Below are 16000 nucleotides of genomic sequence, written 5' to 3' on the forward strand. Positions count from 1 at the left end.
ATAATTAGAATACTAGTAATAATAAGAATAATAATAATAATTTTTATAAGGAAAACTACCTTCAAACATGCTTTAAGAAAAACTGTCGTCATCCGGGCTCGAACCCCCGACCTCTCGCTAACCCGAAACATCCCCTAACCATCCATCCGTGACAGTTTTTCTGATTTAAACTCATCCAGATTAATTATAACCCGTATCATCGTCATATCCATACCATAGTCCAAATTACTTCGGCCCAACAGCAACCTCATAAGCCCAACCGAATTTTATAGCTCTCGGCCCAATCACAACAACATGTACAACGACCCAAAAAAATCTATATTCCATTAGTTAAATAAAAGAAGCCCGATCCAAATTAAATAACAAGAAAAGCTCTCGGTTTGTTTCAAAAAAAAAAATAACAGCCCAAGTTCCATTAACTAAGGATTCGGTGATGGGTGCTGTAGCGAAAAAAAAATATAATCGAGTAGGGTTCTTCTCAAAAAGCTCGACAGAAACAAAAGGGAGTTGGGTCTTCGATGATTAAAACATATCTTTATTACATCATCATTATCATTCTTGTTGTCCCCGAAATATTAAACAGAAAAAAATAAAGATCACAGCTGCAGCAGTCGTTAGTTGATAGGTTTGATCGTTTATGGTTTCTAAAATCAGAAAAACAGAAATAGAAGTAACTACAGTAGGTGCTTTTGATGAGCAGTAGCAGTAACGAGTAATATGTGATTAGAAAGTAATGGTGGTTATATTCTACTAATCCCATAAATAGAAGAGAATAACAGAAACAGCTAAAATTATGAGGTATTTGGCCATCTTGAATTTACAGAGAAAATTAAGAGAGAGAGAGAGAGAGAGAGAGAAGGAAAGAGATTGAGGGTGGCGGTTGTGGTGTTTTCAAACCAAAACAAAACAGTTTAATAGATGGTGAGAGTGGTGGCAGCAGTTGTTAATGACAAAACAGAAAAACATCTTGTAAGCATAAATAGTTAGCGGTTGATTGTTGTCGTGTTATTCACCGATGAAGAAACGGACGACAAATAGAATGGAAATGGGTTATGGTTGTGGGTTCGTTGTGGCTTTAGGTCGAAGGAGGAGAACAAGGTGAGTTCACGATGGGATGGTTGAAGATGATTTGTTCTTGATATTGATTGAACGAAACAGTAAACAAGTAGATATAGCAGTTCGATGGTTGTTTGGTTTAAGATAGTGAAGTGGGTCTTTGACGTGCAACGGTCCAACACAGCAATTAATAGCTTGTTTACGTGTGGTTTTTGTTTGGGCTGAAGTCGAACCAAAAACACATAAGGGAAACGCAGCAGTCAATGATTCATGGGTGAAGATAGTGATCGATAGTGGTGATTCATAGCTGATTACATCAATAGTATCATGGGCTTTGGTTTAGTGGTTTAGCACGACAACATGAAACAAGAGTGGTTTGTGCTGTCAGGTTGTTGTGGGTTTGAGTGGTTCACGATTGTGCTTTTCGACATAAATGAGAAGATGGTGAAAGATTGAGGGTGTTGGCCAAATGGAGAAAATGGGTGATCATCATAGGTGACGGTTGTTGATGATGGCGGTTTAAGGTGGATGAAGATGGTTTGAAGGTGTGAGTGGTTTCGTGGGTTTGTTCATGAAGGAGAGAGTGGTGGATGATTGATCATATAAGTATCTATCTGTATGCATGATTATGTGGATATATATATATATATATATATATATATATATATATATATATATATATATATATATATATATATATATATATATATATATATATATATATATATATATATATATAGTTACTATGTAATATTGATGTAATATTGATTGAGGTATAAGAGTTAGGCCAAAAACAGTAACATAAATATCTTAATTAAACTGTGCGAATAGTAATTAAAACACTTCTCGTGAGTATCATTTGTATATATGTTACCGACAGTTTTCACGAACTATTATTTCGTACCCGGTTGTTAAATCAGGGGCGGATAAAAGTCTTCAGAAAAATTCCATATTTTTAAATTAACTATATTTATTTATTTTGGTCATTATGGTATAAAATTCGATCCTTAATTTGTTAAATAAAAATTACATCAACTGTCCCTCTCAATTCTGGGTAAAATATAAAAAGTGTTAAAACTTAACAAATAGTTCCTAAATACATTTTTAATAAGCCTAAAATTTATAGAACTCATTTTCGTATCACCGTTTATTCTAAAATTACATAAGTTTGAATTTAACTTGCTTAATATCAATCGGAACATCAAACGAGTGTTACAAACATTTAATATTTATTTTTTAATATACTTTATTTATACATAGAGATATATTTTAAATAATAATTAATATAATATCCTATTTTTATTTTATTAATTTTTAATAACAACAACATATAATACTTCAAATTATATTTCGAATTATTATTTATATATATACACACATATCTATTTACAATTAATTGTTCGTGAATCGTCGAGAGCAGTCGAAGGGTAAATGAATACATGAACACAGTTCAAAGTTTTTGAGATTTCAATATTACAGACTTTGCTTATCGTGTCGAAATCATATAAAGATTAAGTTTAAATTTGGTCGGAAATTTCCGGGTCGTCACACATATACAATATATAGATCACATAGCATGCAACTATCCACCTAGCATGGCAATCACTACACTACACAGAGTAATCAGAGCAATCTACAGTAGCATGATTTGCTACTTAAACTCTATCCGAAGGTAGACCCACTCACCGATTACCAACAACGGCTTTGGTTCTGATAACTGAGCTTTCTCTTTATCTTTTTCCACCTGAGAATAGACATAACACAGTCAGTAATCATGTCTTTATAAAAACTCGACAACAAGACAACAACACCAAATACCAACATTTAAACACTCTACGATTGGTCTGTCAACCTTACGAGTAACACCCTCACACGCACGTTTGAGATCACTTAATCGTACAGTTGATAACTTACTCGTACATTTGGTCTATAACTAAGCATCCATTAATAAATCAAATGATCTGTACGGTTCACCACATGAGTGACCAGTGACTCGTACGAGTCACATATCAACCGTACATATCATCACAATCAAAACATAAGTTTTCCATCACCACTCACTTACACTGTTCACCACACGATTGACTACGTCAATCGTACGAGTGAATGCTCACTCGTGCGAGTGGTGAATAATAGTAGCAACAACTGTTTAGATGGGTTTCAACCCAAAATTCACAACATCAAACCTTGATACATACTCTAAATCAATTCATTCAATAATGCATTCACTATATGATAAGTCTACATCATAAATTCAATCAATAACGACACTCAATGTGTGCAAAACAAGACATACACTTTAAAACCCATTTTTATGACCAAAATAAAGTTTGATATAGCTTCTTAAAACCTTTTCATTGGAATGTATACCTCAATATGATTCCAACGATAGTTTATTCATAAAAAATGGAGTTATGGTTTGAAAGTTATGCCCTTTTCAATTTTACCAAAAGCTGACAAGTGCTCAACCGCGTAGTTGAGCCCTCAATCGTATAGTTGAACCCTCAACCACGTGGTTGAGCCCTCAAATTCATGCTCAACTGCGTGGTTGAGCTATCAAAAGTGTGGGAGCTGAAGAACAGCTCCAGCTCGCTGTTTTCGCGTTTTTTGACCCCATATCTTGATTTTTGCTTGTTCTGGTCATAAAACTCACTTACAAACATCATATAAAAAGTATATAACATATATCTAACATTAATTAGTACTAACAAATATAATTCATGAAGATTCAAGCTTAAAAATACATAAAAGCCATTTTACACCTAAAACCTAAATTTCTAAGAAATCAGACAACGAATCAAACATGCTAACCTGAATAGATGATCACAAGGATGCAAGAAAACCGTTTCTAAAGCTTCTTGATCCAAATACACAATTAGATTCAATTAGGGTTTTAGAGTGATAAAGATTAGATATGAGTTTTCTTGAGAAATGTCTAGAAATGGAGGAAAGAAGCAGATACATATACTATTATTGTGTTAAAACATAACACCCCATTACACACGGGTATTTACCAGTTATCTAATATCTTTCATACATTCTTAGGTCATCCTAACGATATCCGCTTTAAACAAATGAACATGTTCTGTGACCCTTGTCACAAATTGATCTTAACCACACACATACTTAATAATAAACACCTTAATAAAATAAAAGCATGTAATAACATATAACAAACTTAAGGTCATAATAGTCATCTTACATCTAGCCCGATCACCAGTCTGTTACAAATTTACCCCCTTAAAGAGATTTCGTCCTTGGAATCTGGTCTTGGTCAAACAGATGAGGGTAACGGGTCTTCATCAACTCTTCTGTCTCCCACGTTAAGTTAGACCCTAAGTTGTGCTTCCATTCTACTAAAACCACCGGGATCTCTTTCTTTCTTAACTTAGTAACCTTTCTATCGACAACTCGAATTGGTTCCTCAACCAACTTGTTACTGAAATCAACTTTAAGATCCTTAATTGGAAAAATTTGTGTTTAATCATCCACCTTACACTTACGTAAATAACACACATTGAAGGTATTATGAATACCAGCTAACTCAAAAGGAAGATCTAACACAACTGTCTAGTCATTCAGAATCTCCCTAATTGGAAACGGCCCAATGTACCTTGGCGAAAGCTTACCACCTTTCCCAAATTTGATAACCCCTTTCCACAGTGAAACCTTAAGATACACACGATCACCCACATTAAAAGTTACCGAACATCTACACAGATCTGCGTACATCTTTGGTTTATCTCTGGCAGCTTTCAACTTTTCTCGCGTAATAGCAACTTTTTTGACTGTCATTTGAACAATTTCGGGACCAGCAAACTGTTTCTCTCCAGCTTCTAACCAACAAGTCGGAGTTCTACAATGACGGTCATACAACATTTCATAAGTCGGCATTCCCATGCTCGAATTATAAGAATTATTATACGCGAATTCAACCAACAAAAGATGTGTATCCCACGAACCACCACATTCTAATACACACGCTCTCAACATATCCTCTAACATCTGTATCATTCGTTCACTCTGATCATCTATCTGAGGATGATAAGTTGTACTCAGATTCACATGTGTACCTAGATTCTGTTGTAAACTATTCCAGAAGTTCGGCACGAACCTAGAATCATGGTCTGAAACAATAGAGAGTGGTACACCATGATGACTAACTATTTCATTCACATACAGTTCTGCTAATTCACTCAACGAAGCTGTTTCACGTGTAGACAAAAAATGAGCACTCTTGGTCAGACGATCAACTATTACCCAAATCATATCGTGTTTTCTCTGAGTTCTAGGCAATTTTGTCACAAAATCCATCGTTATGTGCTCCCACTTCCATTCTGGTATTTGTAACTGACGTAGTGAACCATATGGTTTCTGATGTTCTGCCTTCACTTGTGTGCAAATATGACACTTTTCAATAAAATGAGCGATGTCTGTTTTCATAGTCAGCTACCAATACACTGATTTCAAATCATGATATATCTTATTACTGCCTGGATGTACTGTCAATCTGGATTTGAGAGCTTCAGTCATGATCAAATCCCTCAAGTCTCCAAGCATAGGCACCCAAATACGATTATTTAAAGTCTTAAGTCCACGAGAATCATCAACTAGGTCAAATTTTCATTTAGTCATACGTTCAGATTTAATATGTTCATTCTCCAAAGCACAGGCTTGAACAGTTTGTAATTGATCGATCAAATCTGAAGTTATACTCAAACGCAAAAATTTCACATTCTCATCTGACTTTTTACGACTTAACACATCTGCTACGACATTTTCTTTACTCGGATGGTAATTGATTTAACAATCGTAGTATTTAATCAACTCTTGCCACCGTCTCTGACGCATATTCAATTCTTTCTGAGAGAAAATATATTGCAAACTCTTGTGATCTGTACATATTACACAATGTGTCCCATACAAATAATGTCTCCATAGCTTCAAGGAAAACACTACGGCAGCCATTTCTAAATCATGTATAGGATAATTTCTTTCATGAACTTTCAACTGTCTGGAGGCATACGCTATCACTTTATCTCTCTGCATTAATACACAACCCATCCCGGCGAATGAAGCATCACAATAGACCACAAAGTCATCTAAACCTTCTGGTACTTCTAACACTGGAGCATGACACAATAACTATTTCAAGGTCTGAAAAGCCTTCTCTTGATCATCACCCCCATCGAAAGGCTATGTCCTTTCGAGTCAACTTAGTCAACGGACCCACTATTTTCGAGAAATCTTTTATGAACCTTCGATAATAACCAGCTAATCCCAGAAAACTCTTAATTCTGTAGGGTTTCTTGGCAATTTCCAATTTATAACCGCATCAATCTTTGTTGGATCAACTTTTATACCCTCGGCACAAATTACATGACCCAAAAACTGCACTTATCTAACCAGGATTCACACTTAGAAAATTTTGCAAATATCTGTTCCTGTTTCAACAAGTTCAACACCTGTCTTAAATGTTCAACGTGCTCGGCCCCTGTCTTTGAATACACTAATATGTCGTCTATAAACACAATCACAAATTTATCTAGAAATGGACGACACACCCTTTACTTTTCCCAAAAATTTCAAAAATTTTACAAGTTTTAACCATTTTAGTGATTATGATATAAATTAATGTAATGGTTAAAAACTTGTTCCAAAAATTAATCAACATTGCAAGTTTTAATCTTTGTAGTGTATGTGACCAGTGTACCCGAAAAAGTTCAAAATGACCCGATATTTTAACTCTCCCTCCCTATATTTAGTTTGATGCAATGCCCTCATTGCATTGAAACGATAGAATAAGTAAAAATGAGGGGCATTTTGAAAAATAGAATAGATGAGAGGAGAGAGAAAATAAAAACCAGAGTAGATCAAACGATCTTTGTTGTCACCATTCTAGAAAACTTAATCACCAAAGAATGCAAGTCGATGAGCTTGACGCCTGAACTTAATGACAGGCCTGGATCAATCATCAAAAAGTGTATCCTACCACTAAGAACCACAACAAGTAAGAATACCACAAGCATACACAAATGCATCCAAACACAATTGTCAAATTATTACAGGCATAATGGTGATCATGGGTGAGAGTAGCAATACAAGTGTACTACCTCACACCGAATCAATAATCCGAGATTCCACAAGATATTTCTCAAATTAAGTTAAGTTACATGCCAAATTATTAAAATTGTGTCACAAATCATGATGAACATTAGCATCACACAAATTTACTTGCAACCTTCATGAACATTGGTTGACTTTGCAAGGCCTTTTCCTTTTCCACTTCCCTGAAAACAATTTAGCAAACAACAGACACAAAGATAGCTTCATGATATTAGTACAATACAAATATCCCTCATTCAAACATTGATGGGGCAAGGTGCTCCCCCTACATTTAATTCCATAGCAAAAGCTTCACAATCTTGAAGTGTTTGGGCCGTGCAGAAAATTTAATTACACGGGTCCAGGAGCGCCCTTTTTAAATCACAAGCGTCGTTCCTGGAAAACAAAAGTGCCGCTTTTGAAGAACGAAAGCGTCGCTCTTGGCCACAGTCCATTTTTGGTCCAAAATCACAACCTAAACCGTCGCTTTTTGAAACAGAAGCGCCGCTCTTGAAGAGCAAAAGCGCCGCTTCTAAATCAAAAGCGTCGCTTTTGTACCTGCATGCAGTTTTTTCAGTTTTAAGTCCATTTTGACCCGTTCACAAGCTATTTTTTTGGTATTTTCCAGTTTACCCATATGCATGAAATGCAACTACATGCAAATGCAACATTTTTAAACATAATATCATACAAGTCTATATGAAATGCAATCCTAAATGTACAAATATACACAAATGTGATTGTTTTGATCACGGGTCTATCACTTGACCCGTTTTATCGTAAGGTTGTCATGGGGGTTTAAAGACGATGTCATTAAGCCCCGTTGGCTTGACTTCATCGTTAAAGAGTTTCAAACGATCCTCGTGAATTTTAAATGGGTTGCCCTTTCCAATTAACTCAAAAAATCCTTTTTCAAGTTTGCTTAAAACAACAAACGGCCCATGCCATCTTGACTTAGACCGAACGGGTGATATTTTAAGATTGGGATTAAATAATAAAACTTTGCCACCCGGTTGAACCTTTGGTGTTTCGCATAGTGAGTATCAACATTGACTTTTTCCTTTAAAACCGGTGTTTGCAATTATTTCTTTTTAACCTTTTCGAGGACAAATCTCTCACCCCTTTTAAGTACTTGGGTGGGTTTTACCACCTTCTCAACAACATTTTCCACAATTGGGTCCACAAGACATTTTCACCAACAACATCCCCCCTACATTTAGGTCCAATTTCATTCCCTTGACCATTTTGGGGTCACTTAAAGCATTTTCACAAAGTTTCCCATCAATAATACCTTCACAAGCGTTTTCAAAACCGTTTTCATCGCAAGATTTCATAAACATTTCAAACTCTTTATCAACATCAAAATTCTCATTTTTATCAAATTGGTTAACATCCGGAGTGTCAACCGCCAATAAAGCTTTAAATTCATTTTCTTCACACAAATTCATGACCTTGATTTGACTAAAAGACTCAATATTTGACAAATTTTGTTTCTTATCAACTTCACGCACATAAAAATCAAGTCGTTCATCTTTCACCCCGATACTTAGTTTGTTTTGTTGCACAAAAATAATTGTATCAGCGGTGTTTAGAAAAGGTCGTCCCAAAATTATTGGGACATGTTCATCCTCGAGAATTTCGAGGATCACGAAATCGGCCGAAAAAGTTAAATTACCAACTTTGACCACAAGGTCTTCGGCTATGCCGATTGGTGTATCAAACGTTTGGTTTCCCATTTTTAAAATCATCCGGGTCGATTTTAGTTCCCCAAGATTTAACTTTTTATAAATTTAATAGGGCATAAGATTTACACTGGCCCTAAGTCGACAAGTGCATCATACACTTCCGACGCCCATATTGCATGGGATTATAAAACGACCCAGATTACCCAATTTGGGAGGCATCTTTTGCTTTTGCAAAATGGCCAAACATTCCTCTACGAAAAATGTAGTTGACACCTCCTCATATTTGCCTTTTGAAGATAAAAGATTTTTAATGAACTTCCTATAATTAGGCATGCCCTTAAGCACTTGGATGAGTGGCATGTTGACATGAACTTGTTTCATCATTTCCATGAAGTCCCTTCGTTGAGTTTCAACTTTCTCCTTCCTCAAAGCTTGCGAATATGGAATCGGTTCTATGTACTTCCTTAAAGGCGTTCCTTCATTCTTTTTACCCTTAACCTTCTTTGGTTCACTCCTTTCAACCCTTGCTTCTTGCGAATCCCCATTAACACTTGATTCATTCTCAACGATTTGTGTAGTAGGTGCTATAGGGGTTGGTGTTTGGGATGTTTGGATTTGTGGTTCTTCATAAGTTAAACCGCTTCTTGTTGAAATGGCATTGACAAACTCAATTTGGTTAACGTTTTCAATACCCAAAAGGAATGGCTGGTAGGATTGAAGGAAATCGGACGAGATGTCCACGGTCTGGTGTGTTGTTGTTTTGTTGGCTTTGGTTTTGTTGTCCTGGGGTTTACTTGAGTGTTGGATGGCAATGTGCCTTGAGGTCTTTCGGCAACTTGGTTGGAAAGTCTTCCAACGGTGCTTTCAAGATTTTGAAACGAAGCTTGTTGGTGCTTCAATTGTTGCTTTAAGAACTCGTTCTCCTTTAGCAAAAATGCTTCGGTTGTTTCCGCCTTCTTTATATAACTTTGCATCATTTCCTTTAAACTTTTCAAAAGTTGGGATTGTTGAATATTTTGTTGAGGTTGTTGATTGTAACCTTGGTTATTTTGCGGTTGACTATAACCTTAGTTGTTTTGATAATTCGAATTGGATTGGTTGTTATAAGGTTGGTTGTTGTAAGGTTGTTGGTTTTGGTATTGGAAGTCGTTGTTTCGATTTTGGTTATAGTTGTTGTTGTAACTTTGGTTTCGGCTTTGGTTTTGGTTTGTAAATCCGGGTGGTGTATTGGTTTGATTGTTGAACGAGACTTGCTTTTGATTAGGATTGTAGTAGCTTTGGTTTGATGTTCTACCCTGTTGATAGTTTTGATTGCTCACGTAGTTGACATGAGCATACTAATTCATGAGAATGTCATCTAGATCAATATGGTTGCAATGACTAATTTGGGGACAATTCTTGGTGAGATGTGGCCCTTCGCACCTTTGACAACCTACTTGCATCGCAACGACCGATTGTTGTAGCTTTTTCAACTCTTTCCCATACATTTGAAATTAATTATTTAAGCTTGCAAGCGTAACTTGGCCATTATCGCTCTCTACTTGTGCTACACTTTTCCTTGTCAAATATCGCGGTGAAGGTGCCCACTCGTATGTATTAACCGAGATGCCCTCTAGCAAAGTTTTGACCGCGTTTGGCGATTTATACATAAATACTCCCCCCCGAAGATGAATCAAGATATTGCTTAGTCAAAGTATTAGTACCCCGGTAGAACGTGTTGATGTACTCCTTCTTAGTCAAACCGTGCGGTGGGCAAGCTCTTAGCATCTTTTTGAATCGTTCCCATACATCATACAAAGTTTCATCACCCCGTTGGGTGAATCCATTAATTTCCATTCGAAGACGTTCCACCTTTGACGATGGGAAAAGTGATTGATGAACTCATTGGTTAAATCTTGAAAAGCCCTAATAGAATCAGGTGGCAAATTTCGTATCCAAACTTCTGCATCTCCTTGAAGTGTAAAGGGGAATGCTCTTAACTTAAAAGCGTCATCGGTGACATCTTTGGTTTTGTAGAGATCACAAATATCATTAAAGTGTTGAATATGCTAGAACGGATTTTCTTCTATTAACCCATGGAAAAACATATCTTTGATCATCGTGAAAAGGTTACCCTCAATCTTCCAATTATCGGCTCCAATTAGTGGTTTTGTAATAGCCGGAGCTATCACCGTTGGTGCCACCAATCTAGCATTCCACATCGGCTTGTCATTTGGATCATCTAGTTGCTCTTGATTGACCGGTATTTGGTTGATTGGATTACCCTCTCCATCGTGAATCGGTTGACCGTTAGGATCCATATCTTTTAAACAAAATGGTAATGCTTCGAAATTCCTTTTTAATACCCTTGCTTCTCTACGCCCGTAAACCCCGTGCACTTGTTTCTACGAATCAAAAAATGGATGTGTAAACTCTTGATCCTTATGGGACCTTGTTTTCATACACCAAAGTACCTATCCTTCAATCACAACGCAAACACAAACGATTTTCCAACACAAAATATATATATAAAAACGATAAAAGTAACTTTTGCAAGGGCGAACCCTTACAAAAGGATTGGACGATTAAAAGCTTAAATCAAATATCCAACTTAGCAAACCGTTCCCCGGCATCGGCGCTAACAAAGTGTTGATGTGTGCGGAACAATACATCAATTACTCTCAAAATTTGTATAAGAATCAAACACTACAAATAAGCACACACAACTAACGAGCACTTAGACCCGGTTATTATAACACTTTTTATGTAAGTATTCTTTTCAAGTTCGTCCCAGGAGAGCGATGCAAGTCGAATAATTGAAACTATTAATTGTCCTAGGGGTTTGTTTGATTGGGGGGTTTTGATTGATTTTAATTAACAACTAAATGTGCACAAGTAAATAAACTTAAACTTAACAATTAAAACTAGTTGCAAGTAGCAAATAACTAAATATTGAGAACTTAAATCAATTAACTAAGTAGTGTTCACTTACCTAATCCTCTCTATGCTTAGATTGCCCCGTTTTACCCAAATTGCTATCGCACTAGTTGTTGAACTATTAAATTTTTAGCATTACTACCAAACCTTAATCAAATAACATTTTGCGACTCACATAAGCATTGTATTCTAAGATCAAGTTAAGCATGAATGATTATTGGGATTATGCTTGGGTTGAAATCACTTAAAACCCTTCAACTATTAAAATCACTTAAGATAATTGAACACCACTATGTTGACTAAAGGCCAATTGAAAACCAACTTAGATCAAGAACACAATCACTTAAAATCCCTAATCTAGTTGTCTAGATCACTCAAGGTGTCGAAGCACAAATTGATTCACTTCTCAAATCACTAAGAGAGCTACTCAAACTATGTAATCAAAGTAAAGCCTAAAACAAATGCATAGCAATGGATCTATAACTAACACAATAACACTTGTTCATGTATTTCATTCAAACAACATCATTCAATTGATTTAGGGGCAAACCATTGCATTAGAGATTCATAGATAAGCAAACACAAGAGAATTTGCCAATCATGGCTAAGATTACACTAATAATAAGCATCAAACCACAAATAAACATCATCTTAAGTTATTACAAGCTAGTGATTCAAAATAGAGTAAGAAAAGTAGAGATTACAACCCAAATACAAAGATGATAAAGATCTAGAGCTAATCTATGATAGAACTTGAGCTTGCTTCCTTCAATTCACCTTTAAATTCGAATGGATGATGAAATTAGGGTTTTAGAGATGAAAATCGGACTTAGAATTGCAGCTCTCTCAAAGACCTAATCTCGTTTCTTTTATAGTGCTGAAAATTCTGGGCTGAACTGTGACGGGAGCGCCGCTTTTGGCTCAGGAGCGGCGCTTTTGGCTATCTTAAGGAGCAGCGCTTTTATTCAGGAGCGCCGCTTTTAGCTTCATTCAGGGGCGACGCTTTGTGTTCAAGAGTGATTCTTTTTCTGATCAGGAGCGGTGCTTTTGGCAATAAGGAAGCGCTTCTGGCCACTGGTGGAAAATGGTGCCAAAACGTGCACAAGAACGTCGCTTTTCATTGAGGTGCGACGCTTTTGCTCATCAGGAGCGGCGCTCTTATAATAGGAGCATCGCTTTTGAGCTGATTCCTGCACTTTTCATTTTCTTTGCCACTTTTGATCAAGACTTGGTCAATTTTACACCAAATCAAGATCTTAGCCCCCCAATTTCCATTTAGCTCCTAAGCATACTAAATAGGCTCCATAATCATCAAAAACCGAGCGAAGTGAGGGAGATATTGCGAGATAAATATGTATAATTAGAGCAATATCATAAACGAAAGGAAATTATTTTCCTATCGCATTTAATACTAGCTCTAAGTAGGCTCAGCCAATCCATTCCTAACACTACATCAAAACTAGGAATGGGTAACACTAAACAAGTCATAAGAAATGACTTCCTTCAATATCAATACTAACCCAAGTCACAAACGTTGTGACGGGTGTGATCTTTCCATCACCTACTTCTACTCTAACCGGTTCAGGCATCACAGTAGCAGGTAATTTCAACTTAGCACAAAAGTCTAATGACATAAAAGACTTATTCGCACCACAATCAAACAATACGCGATCAGGTATTGAGTTGATTAAAAAACATACCGGTGATCACATCGTCAGTTTCAGTAGCCTTCTCAACTGACATCTGAAAAGCTCTGGCCTCTACTGTGGGAGGGTTCTTCCTCTTCTACCCACTTGAGGCAGTAGACCCTCTAACTGATGCCGAACATGCACCTGACCCTACCCCGGAACTCACACTCTTGGACGGACAACTTACAGCACGATGTCCTGATTGATGACAACTCCAACATACACTTCCTGGAAATGAACACGCTTGGGACTCATGCCCGATAACACCACACCTCAAACACCGTCTTGTTGCTTATGAACATTGACCACTGTGTGTAGACTTACAAGTGTGGCACCAATTCCCTCTACCTGATCCAGACCCTGAACTACTCTGTCGACTCTTACCTTTCTGTCTAAACCTAAACGATTTCTTTGACTTACCACTGGATTAACCACCCATTTGACCACTCAGAGTCATCGTACTCCCTGTCATCATTCCTCTTGCCACTTTCTAATCATTTTTCACCATTCTGGCCATAACAAAGGCATGAGACAAACTCAATGCCATTCACACTGACATTCTATACTCTAGCAAGATCACATTAACAAAATGTTGAATCCTCGATGATTCATCTGGTACCCACTGAGCTACAAATCTCAACTTATCCATAAACTGACCAATCACTTCATCGATTGACATCTGAGGCATCATTTTCATTTCTAAAAACTCAATCTTCAATCGGTTAAGGTCAAACGAAGAACAATATTGCTCACAAACTTTCCCTTGGAACTGTTCCCAAGTAATATGATTAACATACTCCTTTGGGATACTGGACGTCAATGCATTCCACTAAACCAAAACTCTTCCTTTTAAAAATCTACTAGCATACATAACCCTCAATTCTGGTTCATATTGACAAGCTTCCAAAGCCTTTTCAACTTCCATTAACCAATTCATAGTGTCTGTAGGATCAGAACTTCTCGAATACTTTGGAGGTTTGCAATCTAAGAACTGTTTGTAAGTGCATTTATTATGGGGTTGAACAAAGGGTTGTTGAAACATCTGCGTTTGGTACGGGTTCATTAACATTGGATTTTGAAAAGGAAAATTATTTTGGGGTGGCATGTAGTACTGTTGATGTATCTAATTTTGCCTGGGTATTGGAATTGAGTCTGGTTCATGTTGCGTAGGGATGGCTGATGTGCGTAGAGGTGTATACGAAATAGTTATATATTTGTTATGAAATACTATTAAATACGATACAATTTTACACAAGTTATTTATTTATTTATAGAGTGGATATACCTAAACCTTGCTACAACACTTATAGGCAGTGTACCTAATCGTACAGTAGTGTAGTTTTTAGTAAGTCCGGTTCGTTCCACAGGGAGCTAGCCAAGTTTAACGCTATATTTTTAAAACTATATTTGTATAAATATATATATATATATATATATATATATATATATATATATGTATATATATATATATATATATATATATATAAATATAAGTAGTATTATTAATATTAAAAGGGGGTTTTTACCGTTTAATGATTGGTTTGTCGATTTTAAAACTTTAGTCGCAGTTAAAACCTAATGTAAAATATTAAAAATAAATATAACTTAATTTAAAGATTAAAGTAAATGACAATAATTAAAGTGCGATAATTAAAATGCGATAAATAAAATGACAATAAATAAAATTGCGATAATTAAAAAGTACGATAATTAAAAGTGCAATTAAATAAAATGACAGTAAATAAAAATGCGATGAAATATGAAATAAAGGAATTATGCTTATTTAAACTTCCATAATCATGATGTTTGATGTATTGATTTTAGTTTATTACCATGGATTAATTGTCCTTTGTCCTGGATTATTCAATATGTCCATCTGGTTTTTGTCCATAACAGTCCATCAGTCATAAATATAAAGTGCGAGTATCCTCGTTAAATTATTCTTATATCCGAAGTCAAATATTCCAACTAATTGGGGACTTAAACTATAATTACACCAATTTTCCTTGTATGTAATTCACCGCTATTTTAATAAGTCCATTAACTATTAATCTATTCCCGTGTTCGGTTAAATGAACGATTATTAGTACTTATAAATATCCCGCCCATCGTGTCCGATCGAGTGTATGTGGTTATTTATAGGTACGTCCAATTGTAATTTTTATATTAAATTAACGAACTATCATTCAATTAAACAAATATAAAGATCATTAATAGCCCATAGTCTAATTTCCACAAGTGTCGTTCTTTTGTTCAAACCCCAATTATGGTACAAAGCTTAATTATCCTTTTTAATATTTTAGTCCAACATCACGATTACTTCAATTTAAATAAGCATAATAATAACTTAGCTACGAGACATTAATTTAAAAAGGTTGAACATAACTTACAATGATTAATAATAGCGTAGCTTTACACGGACAGAATTTCGACTTACACACTTACAATATTCGCCACTATAACCTTATTATTATTAAACTTCAATTAAAATTATAATTATAAAATATAAATATAAATATATCGTGAGAGATAGATTAGAGAAAGGTCTGT

The 16000-nt window shown here is 35.8% G+C and overlaps 1 non-coding gene across 1 annotated transcript; it reads left to right on the plus strand.

The window, feature by feature from the left end:
* Positions 1-10584: 10584 nt before the first annotated feature.
* On the plus strand, positions 10585-10691 carry LOC139869860 (small nucleolar RNA R71). Its single transcript, XR_011766433.1, has one exon. It is a non-coding gene; the product is annotated as a small nucleolar RNA R71 (small nucleolar RNA).
* The last annotated feature ends 5309 nt before the right edge of the window (positions 10692-16000 follow it).

The sequence above is a fragment of the Rutidosis leptorrhynchoides genome, chromosome 9 (genome assembly GCF_046630445.1).
Source record: "Rutidosis leptorrhynchoides isolate AG116_Rl617_1_P2 chromosome 9, CSIRO_AGI_Rlap_v1, whole genome shotgun sequence".
Taxonomy (NCBI): Eukaryota; Viridiplantae; Streptophyta; class Magnoliopsida; order Asterales; family Asteraceae; genus Rutidosis; species Rutidosis leptorrhynchoides.